We start from the raw sequence: 14,314 nt of genomic DNA, 5'->3' as shown, positions 1-14,314 counted from the left end.
CTATTCACAATTAGAAAGTTATTATTTCTATGAAATAAAACGAATTTCTCTTCTTTTTTCCAACTTTACATTTTTGGTGAATGGACTAAAACGTGAAATATTACATAAAGAAATGACGTAAGCATTTAGTTATTACAAGAATCCTATCAAAAAAAATAGAAAGAGAATTTACATGTACGACTTGGGTTTATGAGAAATTTTTAGTTCCTCTAAAGGTATGTTCCTTCCTATACATTTTTGTAAATTAATGAAGTAATTAACTAAGATCAAATAAAAATAAAACAATGTTTATTTTCTATAGATTAATATTAAATCATAAATTACAAATGTTGTATATGTATTAACTTTTTCTCAAGTTAGTCATTAATTCTTGTGTTTATATATATATATATATATATATATATATATATATATATATATATATATATATATATATATATATATATATATATATATATATATATATATATATATATATATATATATAAGTGAGTTCATATGAGAATGTATACTTAAATGAGAAATAATAATGAATTTTACGCTAGGGATGGGCATGGGTCCAGGATCCTAGCTACCCGGATCCTGTTGGACCCGACCCTAATTTAAGGGTCTGGGTCCAACTTTTTCAGACCCTAAGGGTCCGGGTCCGAGTATGGGTCTGGGTCCAAGTGAATTTTTTAGGGTCCGAGTCTTAAAATTTTGGACCCAGACCCGATTCTTTGACCCTAAACTTATTAAATATATAGATTTTAACTTTTTTTTTAAAAAAAAAACTGATTTTGTAAAGGACTAAAACCTAAACTAAAACACCAAAACACCCATTTTGACCTCTTATGTAAGTTGTGTTTGTTTCTTTTTTTCACTTTGTTTCGTTTTTTTTTTCAGTTTATATGTTTGTGAATTGTGTTTGTTTCTTTTTTTTTTCAATTTATAAGTTTGTTTTTGTTTCATTTTTTCAATTTATATTGTGTTTGTTTCATGTGAATTCTTGTGTTTGTTTCATGCGATTTTTTGTGTTTGTTTCATGCGAATTTCAGATGATTATTGATATTAATAATGATGGAAATTTGGCAAAATAGAGAATTTAGGCCTGGACCCTCTAGACCCTCTAAACCCTAAGGGATTGGGTCAGGGTCCAATTTTTTCAGACCCTTAGGCCTTGTTGAGACCTTGTGTAACAACCCAGATTTTTAAGAGTGTTCTAATTATTATTATTATCCAGAATTATAGATGTTAGATCTTTTTATTATATTTAAGTTGGAATATGAAGTTTATATTGTAATTAACGATATTTTAGTAGTTTTATTATTCTTGATATTATATGTTAATTCAACAATATTTTAGACGCGTTTAATCTACAAGTATATTTCGGAAAACGATTTTGAATAACTTGGAGTTCAAAAGGATAATATTGTTATATGTTAGTTTATTGTAGTTAGCAACATTTACAGTATTAAATTAGTAAGTCGTGTTGTATTTTAGATGTGAACAGAAAAGAAAACCCGAAAATTGTAAACACCACCCCTTTTATTGTTTTAGTTGGTCAAGAAACAAAAGAAAAAAAAAAAAAAAAACCCCCCTACTGTTTCTCTCTCCCATGGAAAACCAAACCCTCATTCATTCTCTTCCACCTTGAGCACCGTCTCTATTTCTCTTCCCTGGGTTGCTGTTGGAACTCGTCGGTTTCCCTAGGCTCGTCGGAGCTTCGTCGTCTGCCACCACAAGCTAGCGGTGTTGCTCCCTACTTTTTCCTCTCTCCTCTGCTGTGTTACGTGTTGCTGCTGTTACTCTGTGGCGGCGTTGCTGGTGCTGCCACCGTGCGCGGTACTCTGAATTTCTCTCTCTCCTTGTTTGTTGTTGTGTGGTGTTGTTGTCTTCGTTGTTGCTTCGTGGACCCCAGAGCTCCGATTGTGGTGGCGGGTCGCTCGAGTTTGCCCGTCGTGAGGTGCCACACTTATCCTCTTTTCTTTATTTTCTTTTATGGAAAATTTGAAGATTGAGTTAATTTGTTGGCTTAAAAGATGTTTGATTGTTAGTATATTAGTTCTTGTTTGTTAATGATTTTAAAACTGAAATTGTGCCACACTTACCTTGTTCTTCTCTTTGTTTTATTTCTTGAACCTTGGTGAGGTTGAGATACTGATTTTGCATATAAGTGCTTTGACTTATTGAAGTATGAATGCATGTAAGGATTATGTTTCTGATGGTGATTAAACCAGAATTACGTTGAGTTAGTTTTGAGAACATATGGTGAAAAGCAGTTGAACTGGGTGACTATAGTACAACCTTGAAATTTTAGATTTATTAGAAATAGCATAATGAGTGAATTGTAGTCTCAAAGATTTCTGAATCTCATAATGATACTTTAGGACAAGGAAGACTAGTTATAATCTTAATACATCAATCCTTGTATTATGCAAAGTAATAGCTTTTTCTTATGTGATTACTGAAGCTGTAGGTCCACAATCAGATTGTTATTTATGAAAGAGTTCAAAATATGGAATTTGTAGTAATTTAAAAGTAGTTTCGTGTAATTGATCTAGGATATAGTGAACCTCGGTAAAGTTTAAAATGTAATCATTAGTAGCTTGAAGGGAAAGTGAATGAATCCTCTATGTCTTGTGAATTAGTAATCTGTTAGCGTGCTTATAGAGGGATAATACGAGTCATGTGAGTTGTGTTATGTTTAATGGTGATAGATTTTATGAAATATATATTGGTCTCTTGACTTATTGATGTAAACATAAAGGTGTATGCGTTGAATTGTTAGTGGTTTCACTTACATAAAAAAAAAAAAAAGATTTGGATTTGTGTAGATTTGATTTGGATTGAAATATATATTATGAACTATAATGTTGTTAAATATATGGGTTCGCTCATGTGATTTTGGAACCCTGAGAAACATTATTTGGTTTGATTGATTTTAGAAATTGATTCTTAGAGAGATTATTGATTTTTGGATCATTGTGAAAGAAAGATTACATCTTTTTGCTCTTGATTTCTTAAAAGATATCAATCGTGGAAAATGAAAGATTACATGGACTAACTATTGGAAATATAGATGTTTTGTTATATTATCTTCGCCCGAATTGGAAGATATTGGATTGATTGATATTCGCCGCATGTGGAAGATACTAAACCGTCCTTTTCTCTAGCGTGGCCGGCCGGGGCTCCCGGTCACATAAAAGCTTGAGTTGAGGGGTGTGCACACTATAGGTTATTGGCCATTGATATTATTGGTAAACCGGCCGGGGCTCCCGGGTTTACATTATTATAGACCGGCCGGGACTCCCGGGTCTATCATTTGCTATTTAGTGGGTCGGCCGGGGCTCCCGGATCCACTCTGACTTGATCTTTGGATTATTTGATAACTCTTGTTTGATGAAATGATCTTTGAACTTGATAATAACTAATATTTATTCCAAGTCTCGTATTTGATTATCAAAGATGAATTACTCGTGATTATGGACTCGATGAATCCATTATTAATATATTAGGATACTCGAACGTCGTGAACATGCTACTCGATTACATTGTGATTTCGGTGATGAAACTTATCGAATTGGTAACTCTATTTGACTATATTCTTGTCTGCATGATTTATATGGTTCTTTTACTTATCATGACTATGTAATTTGTTTTGGAACTTGATGATTACGAGCATTGAATATAATTAATGTAGCTACGAAATACGTAATCCTTTGGCTTTGAATGGATATAGATTGACATAGAAAGTTTATAAAAGGGAAACTTTATATAAGAATATAATTAGAATTTGAGTAGTACTTTTATCTTTTGAAGTATATATCTTGATGTTTTCTGGTTTTGCTTAAGGTAGAGTGTTGGTACTCAGCTTTTGCTGACATGTGTTATGTTTGTGTTTTGTTTGTGTTGTTCTTTCCCGTGTGGGGTTGAACCTGTAATGATCCATATACTTTGTATAATGGTGAGCAGTTGACATTAGAGCAGGTTTCTTGTTGGATTCGCGAAGTTTAAGGTGAGGACGGAAATTCATAGAGGAACTTTATATTCGAAGACTTCCAAATGTAAATTGTACTTGGGTTTAAATATGTATTAGTTATATTAGTCTTGTTGAGGTTTTGATTGAAGACTTCTTTGATTAGTTTGTAATACTGATTAGTGCCATTGGTCTTGTTGAGGTTTTGATTGAAGATTTCTTTGATTAGTTTGTAATACTGATTATTGCCATTGGGCTTGATTCCCTCTTGAGGTTGTTTCCGCGAAAGCGTTGACGGTTTTAGGTTTTGAGATGAAGAATATTATATTTTATTGAGTTTGTAAACAGGTTTAAATTATTTCCCACTTTGGGTTGTCCAATTTTCAGAGGAAGTGCTGTCGAAATTTCGAGTCAAATTAGGAGACTATTTTATTAAGGTTTGTACTAATTGTGATTGAGGATCGAGGCGTTACAAGATGGTATCAGAGCAACCCTGCGACCGTGTGCTGTGTAGCCACCTAGCGGGGGTAAAAGATTCTTGGGATTTATCGGAATTTGTTTTGGGCTACTAGAAATAAGATACGAGTTGAGAGATAAGAGTTAGTATTGGTTTGGGAGATAGTCATATGGATGATAAGAGTATTTTGGAAAGTTGGAGATACGAGTTGAGTATTAAGTAAAGTATTGTATTGGGGATTATGTAACTATTCGAAAGGAGATTATTGGAGTTTCGCTTTTGATTTGGGTTATTAGCAACAAAGAATTTAGGAAAAAAATATCAAGGTTGGTGTTAATGAATTAGAATTTCTTTATTTATACCTTAGGAATTGTTTCATTTGCCTTACGTTTTGGGATATTGATATTGGTCTTGATCTAGTTTTGTGATTGTTTTCCAGGTGTCAAACTTTATTTTAAGGGTGGTGTGATGTAATCTCTCGTATGTTTTTATGATTGTTACAGCTCAAATTGTGTTGTATTTCATGTTGTCTGTTGTAATTGCGCATGATTTTTTTTTATTATTGGTTCTTCAAATGTTCGTTTCCAAGTTTCGAGGACGAAACTTCTTATAAGGGTGGTAGAGTGTAACAACCCAGATTTTTAAGAGTGTTCTAATTATTATTATTATCCAGAATTATAGATGTTAGATCTTTTTATTATATTTAAGTTGGAATATGAAGTTTATATTTTAATTAACGATATTTTAGTAGTTTTATTATTCTTGATATTATATGTTAATTCAACAATATTTTAGACGCGTTTAATCTACAAGTATATTTCGGAAAACGATTTTGAATAACTTGGAGTTCAAAAGGATAATATTGTTATATGTTAGTTTATTGTAGTTAGCAACATTTACAGTATTAAGTTGGTAAGTCGTGTTGTATTTTAGATGTGAACAGAAAAGAAAACACGAAAATTATAAACACCACCCCTTTTATTGTTTTAGTCGGTCAAGAAACAAAAGAAAAAAAAAAAAAAAACAAAACCCCCCTACCGTTTCTCTCTCCCATGGAAAACCAAACCCTCATTCATTCTCTTCCACCTTGACCACCGTCTCTATTTCTCTTCCCTGGGTTGCTGTTGGAACTCGTCGGTTTTCCTAGGCTCGTCGGAGCTTCGTCGTCTGCCACCGCAAGCTAGCGGTGTTGCTCCCTGCCTTTTTCCTCTCTCCTCTGCTGTGTTGTGTGTTGCTGCTGTTACTCTGTGGCGGCGTTGCTGGTGCTGCCACCGTGCGCGGTACTCTGAATTTCTCTCTCAGCTTGTTTGTTGTTGTGTGGTGTTGTTGTCTTCGTTGTTGCTTCGTGGACCCCAGAGCTCCGATTGTGGTGGCAGGTCGCTCGAGTTTGCCCGTCGTGAGGTGCCACACTTATCCTCTTTTCTTTATTTTCTTTTATGGAAAATTTGGAGATTGAGTTAATTTGTTGGCTTAAAAGATGTTCGATTGTTAGTATATTAGTTCTTGTTTGTTAATGATTTAAAAACTGAAATTGTGCCACACTTACCTTGTTCTTCTCTTTGTTTTATTTCTTGAACCTTGGTGAGGTTGAGATACTGATTTTGCATATAAGTGCTTTGACTTATTGAAGTATGAATGCATGTAAGGATTATGTTTCTGATGGTGATTAAACCAGAATTACGTTGAGTTAGTTTTGAGAACATATGGTGAAAAGCAGTTGAACTGGGTGACTATAGTACAACCTTGAAATTTTAGATTTATTAGAAATAGCATAATGAGTGAATTGTAGTCTCAAAGATTTCTGAATCTCAGAATGATACTTTAGGACAAGGAAGACTAGTTATAATCTTAATACATCAGTCCTTGTATTATGCAAAGTAATAGCTTTTTCTTATGTGATTACTGAAGCTGTAGGTCCACAATCAGATTGTTATTTATGAAAGAGTTCAAAATATGGAATTTGTAGTAATTTAAAAGTAGTTTCGTGTAATTGATCTAGGATATAGTGAACCTCGGTAAAGTTTAAAATGTAATCATTAGTAGCTTGAAGGGAAAGTGAATGAATCTTCTATGTCTTGTGAATTAGTAATCTGTTAGCGTGCTTATAGAGGGATAATACGAGTCATGTGAGTTGTGTTATATTTAATGGTGATAGATTTTATGAAATATATATTGGTCTCTTGACTTATTGATGTAAACGTAAAGGTGTATGGGTTGAATTGTTAGTGGTTTCACTTACATAAAAAAAAAAAAAAGATTTGGATTTGTGTAGATTTGATTTGGATTGAAATATATATTATGAACTATAATGTTGTTAAATATATGGGTTCGCTCATGTGATTTTGGAACCCTGAGAAACATTATTTGGTTTGATTGATTTTAGAAATTGATTCTTAGAGAGATTATTGATTTTTGGATCATTGTGAAAGAAAGATTACATCTTTTTGCTCTTGATTTCTTAAAAGATATCAATCGTGGAAAATGAAAGATTGCATGGACTAACTATTGGAAATATAGATGTTTTGTTATATTATCTTCGCCCGAATTGGGAAGATATTGGATTGATTGATATTCGCCGCATGTGGCAAGATACTAAACCGTCCTTTTCTCTAGCGTGGCCGGCCGGGGCTCCCGGGTCACATAAAAGCTTGAGTTGAGGGGTGTGCACACTATAGGTTATTGGCCATTGGTATTATTGGTAAACCGGCTGGGGCTCCCGGGTTTACATTATTATAGACCGGCCGGGACTCCCGGGTCTATCATTTGCTATTTAGTGGGTCGGCCGGGGCTCCCGGATGCACTCTGACTTGATCTTTGGATTATTTGATAACTCTTGTTTGATGAAATGATCTTTGAACTTGATAATAACTAATATTTATTCCAAGTCTCGTATTTGATTATCAAAGATGGATTACTCGTGATTATGGACTCGATGAATCCATTATTAATATATTAGGATACTCGAACGTCGTGAACATGCTACTCGATTACATTGTGATTTCGGTGATGAAACTTATTGAATTGGTAACTCTATTTGACTATATTCTTGTCTACATGATTTATATGGTTCTTTTACTTATCATGACTATGTAATTTGTTTTGGAACTTTATGATTACGAGCATTGAATATAATTAATGTAGCTTCGAAATACGTAATCCTTTGGCTTTGAATGGATATAGATTGACATAGAAAGTTTATAAAAGGGAAACTTTATATAAGAATATAATGAGAATTTGAGTAGTACTTTTATCTTTTGAAGTATATATCTTGATGTTTTCTGGTTTTGCTTAAGGTAGAGTGTTGGTACTCAGCTTTTGCTGACATGTGTTATGTTTGTGTTTTGTTTGTGTTGTTCTTTCCCGTGTGGGGTTGAACCTGTAATGATCCATATACTTTGTATAATGGTGAGCAGTTGACATTAGAGCAGGTTTCTTGTTGGATTCGCGAAGTTTAAGGTGAGGACGGAAATTCATAGAGGAACTTTATATTCGAAGACTTCCAAATGTAAATTGTACTTGGGTTTAAATATGTATTAGTTATATTAGTCTTGTTGAGGTTTTGATTGAAGACTTCTTTGATTAGTTTGTAATACTGATTAGTGCCATTGGTCTTGTTGAGGTTTTGATTGAAGATTTCTTTGATTAGTTTGTAATACTGATTATTGCCATTGGGCTTGATTCCCTCTTGAGGTTGTTTCCGCGAAAGCGTTGACGGTTTTAGGTTTTGAGATGAAGAATATTATATTTTATTGAGTTTGTAAACAGGTTTAAATTATTTCCCACTTTGGGTTGTCCAATTTTCAGAGGAAGTGCTGTCGAAATTTCGAGTCAAATTAGGAGACTATTTTATTAAGGTTTGTACTAATTGTGATTGAGGATCGAGGCGTTACACCTTGGGCTAATAATCCCATCATATATGATCTCTAATGTAGACAGGGTGGATCGATTTCACCCACATGTTGTCCAATTTCTTCTCCACGACCCAAACATCACTAGTGGAAAAAACCTCATCTGTCACTTTAGTAACAAATGCGGTTTTTATAAAACCGCATCAGAAAATCAATTAAAAAATGGGAAGGAAAGCTGGAAGGAAAATCTGATGCGGTCCTCTTGTGGACCGCATCAGATTAATAAAACTGATGCGGTTTTTTAAGAATTTGATGCGGTTTCAATGACCGCATCAGATTTTCCTAAAAGAACGCGCGGCCCATTTCCTTCCCTTACAACCCCCAGCCCACATAACCCTCCTCACTCAACCTCAATCTCCCCCCTCCTCACTCTACCGTAATCCTCATTCTCTCTCATTCACGGGGCCTACCACACATCCTCCTCTCCCTCACTCTTCCTTCATCGCTCCTCTCTTGTTCTCTCTTTCTCAAACATCCCCACCACACATTCTCCTATGTCGTTCTCAAACACCACAACCACACATCCTCCTCTCTCCTCTGTCGTTCTCAAACACCAACGCCAACGCCAAAGCCACCGCCACCTCTAACGCCATCGCCAACGCTAAAGCCAAGCCATGAAACCCTAACGACACACCGCCAACGCCAAAGCCTCCAATGCCAGGAAAGGAAACGACCGCGTCCTAATGTCTTCCGTCATCTCCCTCCAGTCCGCCATGTTTGCCATCACAAACCACCCATCTCTCCCACCTCAAGCGTGCCACCACACTTGACACTCCCACCTCCCGGCTTCCTCCCTAATTCATCACTGTTTATGGTGTCCTGCTCCTGTTCTTTCCTTTTTCTCTTTTGTCTCTTTTTAAAAAAAATTACACACCCTAAAATTAGGTCATGTGCTATGCACATGTCTCTTGAATGAATAGTTACCTGCTATAACAAGTACTAATATGTCAATGGAGCAATATGAAAAAAGTGACCATTAAGTTGGGATTATAGTGTAATATTTCTTAGTTGGAATGGATTTGGGAAGAACTCGAAATCATATGAATTTTTCATAATGATTTCTAAAGTTTGAAAACATTCATCTCTTTTATTTGTGTATGATTGATTCTAAATTATAATATTATATACGGCCCGTTTGGTAGTTGGTCATAAATAGAGGTAGTGAGAATGAATTTGTCTGTGAATTTGTGAAAAATATCATTGTTCATTCCTATGGTAATACTAATTTATCCTAAAGTGTCCACTTTCCTTCTTGGATTTTCATTCCCATCCAATACCACCTTGTAGGTGGTAATGAGTGGTAACGAAAATTGCTTTCCCTTTGAGTCAAAAACACAAGTTTAGGGGTGACATTGCTTGTCCATGGAGATTTTAAGGGTGCTTCCCTAATAAAATTACACTTAAAATTCATTCTCATTACCTCAATTTATTAACAACTACCAAACGGGCCGTTAGTGTTTTTATCTAGCTAGCGCTTCTGGGTGCATGTTAGCTTTTATCAAATTATTAATGTCATTAAAAAAATATTAAATTTTGTTCATAGTTAGAACATTTATATAAATTCTTTTCGGAAAGGAATTAGGCAAAGCTCATGGGTTAAATTAAAACACAAGTAATGGAGAACAAGCATTTGATTTTGTGGTTCGCAATCCACACGCGATCTCTCGTAGATCTGGATGCCGTGGGAGAAATCGACAGACAGAGACTAGCACTTTCTCTTGATTATATCCCATAATTTCCTGCATGGAGTCAAAATCTACCAAACAAAACCTATCCAGTTCTGAAAGTTGATGTTTGAAAATGTTTCCTGCGCGAAGAAAATCGTGTGTGAATTACCTAATTGATGTTAATTATCGTCAAATACTCAATCAATGTAAAATGAGGCCAAAATTAGTTAGTGTTTGATTATAGTGACTCGCCAATAACCCTTGGCAACTGTTCATTCATTTGTTTTCGTTCCACTCTGTATATTTGCCAACCTTGCAAAGAATATGTTTCGTAAAATCAAACTTTTGATGTTGTCCCCTCATTCAAACAATCATTCATTGGAATTCAGGTAAAAATATACAGTTTTTAAATTCGTGTACCATTTGTAAATGATTTTTGTAATATGTTTGTCTTTATTGGTTACAATAAAATTGTAGTCATCATAACTAATAAAATCAATGATGATTTAAATATTTTGTTGCAGTGTGTTTGGTTCATTTTTAGTAAAGGAATGGAAGAGAAAAGAGAAAGATGGAAGAGAAAGGAAAAAAACCTTAACTTCTCATGTTTGGTATAAATTTTCTCTTTCCTTCTAAATTCCCCCACTTTTGGCAGGAAAGGAAAGTGAAATTTTTATTAAAGAGTATTTCCTTCCAATTCCTTCCATTTCCTTTCACTTAATTTTTCTTAATGAATCAAACGTTATAAAAGTAACAAATTTCCTTCCACTTCCTTTCTTTTCTTTCCAAATCCTTTCTACCAAACAAGCTGTTAATTGAGGATATAATGATAAAAGATGGTGAATTTGTATTTTATTGCTTAAGGGTGGAAAGAATTATCATTTTTGGTGTCCCCCTCTTCTTCCCTGATATAATAAAGATAAAATCTGAGAATATTTATAGTACACCTGGGTGTACCATGCTCATGGTACACCCAAGACTATTTTCTCCAAATGATCAAAATGAACAAATGAGCAAATGAGCGAAATGAATAAATGAGCAAACATTTCTACTCATTTAAGAAAATGAGCACACTTTTATTACAAAATGAGCAAATGAGTAAATGAGCAAAATGCCATATGAGCAAATTTTGGTGTCAAATGAGCACCTAAAGTTCTAATTTATTACAAAAATACCCTTGGGTGTACCATGCTCATGTTACACCCGGGTGTACCATGAGAGAACTCATGTATCGAATCATTCAAGGTAAAGACTTGTCAACCAGAAGTATTTTAGCTATATTTCTTTAACCATCAAGAAAATGTACAAATACATTTACATAAGAGTTACAATTTAAATTTGTGTCTCTTTTTTGTCAATTGACTATTAGATGTTGTAGTTAGGGATGACAATGAGTCGGACATGGACTGGATTTATAAATCTAACTCGTACTCCAACATCCAACTCCAACCCAACAAGAAATTGGGTTCTAATTTGGACTCGCACTCCAACATCTGATTCTGAAAATTCGAATTTGATCCAACTTAAAATCCTAACATCCTATCTGACTTTGCTTCACCCCTTTCATCCGATCCGACTCGGATGTTGATATATATATATATATATATATATATATATATATATATATATATATATATATATATATATATATATATAGGACTAATTGCTCGAAAGCCGGATACGAATGTCGGGTCGAATTGTAAGAGTCGGATCGGATGAATTGGATATCTTAATAGATCTGACTCTGTATCTCCTTCGACTCGGACTTAGACTCGACTCATTTTTTTCACTCGAATAAAATTGGACTTGGATTGAATCCGAATTGAATTGTCATCCTTGTACAAGGACATCATACCGATAGGCTTGTGATTTTTTAAATTCTAACAACCAATAATCATGAAAGACTTAGATTTTCTAAATTCTAACAACCAATAATCATAAAACCGTAGTACACAGCTACCGACATACGTACACCTACTGAATGTATGACACAACCCTACCAACAATAATTTAGAGTTGGGAACTCAGGTACCTGAAATACCTAAGTAGCACTTAAATTGACCACTTGAAAAAACTTTTTATCTTAAATTTTTTAGAAGTTTTAGGTTCAAATCCTGCCACATGTGGTGTTTAGAGGTTGGAATTCCATTATTTTCCACCCTAAACTCAAGCGGGAAATGTTTGAGTAACCCTTAGGATTGTCAACCCTCTTAGACACATTAAAATAAAATATTGATATGTATGTAATAAACGAGGAGAGAGGATATATAAAAATAATGTTTTAATGTATTCCTAACCAATGAAAATTCAACAATAAAAGGGTTGGCAACCCTTAAGGTCACTCAATCAACCTCCAAATCTCCCTGATCAGTAAATAGTAGAACAAATATCGTGAGATTTATAGTTTAAACATGGTCTTTCTTCTTATCATGCAAAAAATGAATAAGTACTAATAATAAGTTGACGTGTAATAATTATGTGGTCCCTTACACTATATTAATCAGATTAAAGATGGCAACCAACCTCATTGCCGAAAAAATTTAGCGAAATGTAACCGGCTTTATGTACTGCAATCTATATCTTTATTATGAACTCTTTCGATATAGGAACCTGAAATCACTTACATGTTTTCAAGAAAATGTTAGATAGTTATATTGACTGATATTACTAGTTATCCCTACTATAATATTGGCCTTACTAAGAAACACATCAAATAAAAGTATCAATTATAGTCTTTCTATATGTGTAATTTAGATAATAAAATAAGTCTTTATTCTCCCTAATTAATCTTTGCTTAACTTAATCTAGCATTAATGAACTATGATTCTGTTATTGAACTTGATTTTCTGTTTGCTAATTAAATTGATCAACTAATGTTTGTTGCGTGTAAGTGCGTAATTTAATATCGTGATTTTTTTTTTAAACTCAGACTTAATTTTGTTGAAAGTTAGTTTAATAATCTCATAAGACATAGTCTAAGTATTAGCGTAATAGTCTAATTCTTTTTGTAGTGATCAAAAGAGTTAGTACTCACGATCAAAATGATCAATTAGCAACCATTGGGGGATCGGACATGACACGTGAGGCTATTGATGGGTTTCTAAAAGTGGGAATTTTATAGAGTGCTAAGGTGCTAGCCCTTTTGCCTCTTTCCTTTATCATGAAGGAATAGCCTCAGGAGTATAAAGCGTACAAGCAATTATATCCTCATATGAGAGACTTCCTCCCTATCTTTTTAATCTACACATTTTTTTTGGTATGTTTTTTTATAATTTACATACCGTTGCTTTTTTTTTATTTTTAGTAACATGTCACATCTAGTTTCTCCTTTTTTTCCACCCACGCCATCCACTTTTTAATATTTTTAACCTACTTTTTACTTTATCTCTCTTATTTTTCAGTTTCTCTTTCATACTTTTGTAATTTCTCATTGTTTCTCCCCCAAAGTGAAGTAAGTAAATTAAAAAGAAACGGATGAAGTATAAGATAATTTGTCAATATCATGGCAATTCTGTAATTTTTATGATAAAAATTAATATTAAAAAAATTTATAATTTTTTAAAATAATTGTTAAATTTTTATTTTGGATTTGTTACTTCAAAGTTGATATATTAGATGACTAGTATATCATATCTTGACACCATTTTATCATATTGATTGACTATCTTCATCCGTTTCAAAATAGTTGCACCACTTGCTTTTTCACGTTTGCCAAGACACCTTTTGAGCTTTAATATCTCTAATTGTGTATAAGTAAACAATATAAAAAGTTAATATTAAAAATCTTTGTATTGAAACGAATTTAACAAGATCTCACTTGACTATGTTTTTTCTTATATAATGGGGAGGAAAGGCTTGTCAAAGTTGGTTCATGAATTGTGAGTTAATAATCAAATGGTGCTACTATTTTGAAACGGAGGAAGTATATCATATCTTGGTTGCATCTTATTATATTAAGTGAATATTCATCAAGTTGCTAGTAAAATTACAAAAATGTCATCATATGAGACAAGTTGTCTAATGCGAACCATCTAAAAGTATCATGTGACAATTTTTAAAAACTGTATTAAAAAAATAGGATTTTCAATACTTATATATCGTTTTGGACATAAATATATTAGAGTTATATTTTAAATAAACAATCTAAGAATATTAAATTACATAAATATATAATATCTTAAGTGATACGATGGAACTTACATTAATGTATCATAAGCTAGAGTATAATTTCCATTATAAGAGGTGAATGCTTACTATTTGTAGAAATAACTTTAATTAGATATAATAAAATCGCGCTCACTCAAGACGTAATTCAAAATAATTT

The 14,314-nt window shown here is 33.4% G+C and overlaps 1 long non-coding RNA gene across 2 annotated transcripts; it reads left to right on the top strand.

The window, feature by feature from the left end:
* Window positions 1–1,463: 1,463 nt before the first annotated feature.
* On the top strand, window positions 1,464–8,218 carry LOC104891269 (uncharacterized). Of its 2 annotated transcripts, XR_008968599.1 has the most exons (3): window positions 1,467–1,945; window positions 3,955–4,262; window positions 8,035–8,218. It is a non-coding gene; the product is annotated as an uncharacterized LOC104891269 (long non-coding RNA). The 2 variants fall into 2 exon arrangements; XR_007273923.2 differs by lacking the exon at window positions 8,035–8,218 and having other exon boundaries at window positions 1,464–1,945; window positions 3,955–4,344.
* Window positions 8,219–14,314: the final 6,096 nt, after the last annotated feature.

Source organism: Beta vulgaris, chromosome 1 (assembly GCF_026745355.1).
Source record: "Beta vulgaris subsp. vulgaris cultivar EL10 chromosome 1, EL10.2, whole genome shotgun sequence".
Classification (NCBI taxonomy): domain Eukaryota; kingdom Viridiplantae; phylum Streptophyta; class Magnoliopsida; order Caryophyllales; family Amaranthaceae; genus Beta; species Beta vulgaris.
Note: the sequence above shows the minus strand (reverse complement) of the source record. Positions and strands in the feature narration are given on the sequence as shown.